This window comes from Folsomia candida, unplaced genomic scaffold, assembly GCF_002217175.1.
Source record: "Folsomia candida strain VU population unplaced genomic scaffold, ASM221717v1 Fcan01_Sc021, whole genome shotgun sequence".
Classification (NCBI taxonomy): Eukaryota; Metazoa; Arthropoda; class Collembola; order Entomobryomorpha; family Isotomidae; genus Folsomia; species Folsomia candida.
Window position 1 is genome coordinate 1721068 of NW_019091213.1, and position 2058 is coordinate 1723125.

Here is a 2058-nt window from a genome sequence, read left to right on the forward strand (position 1 = left end):
GATAGAAAAGTCTCTAGTCTCCGGCTCTCTATTGAATTTGGACTCGTTCAGCCTTTTTTTTTACTCAAGGTAAAGCACATTATTGAAAGTCAAGTCCACTTTTTATCACGAGGATGAGAATGAAAGGCCAGCCTGGAGCTTGGAATCATGAAGGAGAGGAGAGCACTTTATAGGAAAAATCAATTTTTAAAAATTCTGCCAATATTTCCGACAATTTTGTGCATTAAAAAGACACATTAAGCATGTAATAACACATGTTATTAGGTATTTAACGTGTTGTATTACATAGTAATTTGAGGTGAAAAAATCAACAAAATAAACCAACCGATGACGATAACTGACTCTGCTTTAAATGCCCGGAAGGTGATTCCTCTTGAAAGAGCAGTATCTCACTCACTCGTTCGGTGCAAGTTCGTGTCCACCACATCTGTCAAAGCCTTTTCATCTCGTCGCTCCTTTTTATTCCTGATTTGACAGCCGCCAAGCATAGTAAATCCAATCCAAATTATCTTGTACACTTATTATTACGCCGTGCATTATGTTCCTTGATGCACGGGTAGTGGTGGTATTTACAGAAATTGCTGACCAGTTGGACCGTGCAACACCTGCTTTTCCCCCCTTTTTAAACGCCTCCACCACGGCGGACGGACACAGCCTCGATGCAGCAGCTCCGACCTAGAACATTTTTAAACGTCACTTTTTTAAGTCACTCACTCACTCGTCATGATGATGTGATGGTCCAAATGGAGTGAGTGAGTGAGTCTTGTCTGCCTTTGATTTTGAAGAGTTGAGTCCATCCAGTGAAAAAAATGATGAGACGAATTCAAATCTCGAATTCCTTTGAGACATCTCTCACTCACACACCGGACGACGACTGCTCTTTCATCAAAGCCACCATTTTTTGTTTGTCACTGCCAAAGAGAGAAACGGAATGGAAGAAAAAGTGAATCATGTTAAAGCTCAATCATTACAACACCTCGAGAGAGCAAAGTGGATTCGTTATAAAATTCAAAATTTTGATGAAACGATTTTTAAAATTATCTACACGATAGGCAAATGTGTCCCACTTAGATAATCGCATGCTTTTCGTATCATCAAGTAAATAGTAAAAAATATTTTGCACCATTACAAAACACACTTTTCCTACATGCATATCAGAACAATTGGATTAGTTGCTTTACGAGTGAGGACCTATTGTTATTGCCAACCTGCATGCATGAAAAAATGACTTGTGCATATAGTCCGTATATATATCGCAACCCTGACCATCCATCCATCCATCCAGCCAACTATCTATAAAACACATCACACATTACTTTATTACGTCTCATCGTCCATCACTGTCCTTCCATATCCCAGGCTTGTCAAAGTACGACAACGCATCAATCACTGCCCATCATTGTCAAGCTTCACTCTTCTATAGGACGACTACTTTACCAAAATAATCCATCCTGTCTATCTCTCCTCTTTCCCCTTCTTCTCCATCCTCGAATATAAATAATATAATAACCCTCACGCAGTTGATGATATTAAAATATCAGTCATCAAACTCAAACTACAATCGATTTGATGAATCGATCCGCACACATACATACACACCACACCAGCCCACCTCCCACCAATCCAATCCAATCCACCTGCAACTCACTTATTCATTCAATCCAGCTAAAACTAAAGCTGAACACGAACATTAAAATGAAATGACAAACACCAAACTGAAATATCCTGGTCGGAGAAGTATTAGTTTGTCATTATTCCATTTGTACCTGGAGGTGAAAGGTGCATGGTGTTTCGAGCATTTTTAAGCCTCATTTCATCAAGTTTTATGAAACAATTTCTCCACTTAAAACTGAAAAGTGGTCGTCGTCATCTTGAGAAGAAGCATCAAGTCAAATAGTTAGTGAGCGAGTGAGTGAGTGACTAGTGCACCAAGAAGGCCAAGCGCACACGCGGGATGTATTTTCCTTCCATCACGAGATCACATCCACATTTGCACTGCCAGCCTTTCATGCCTTTTACTCGTCTTGCTTGGTGGTGAGAGAGAGTGGAGTAGACTGG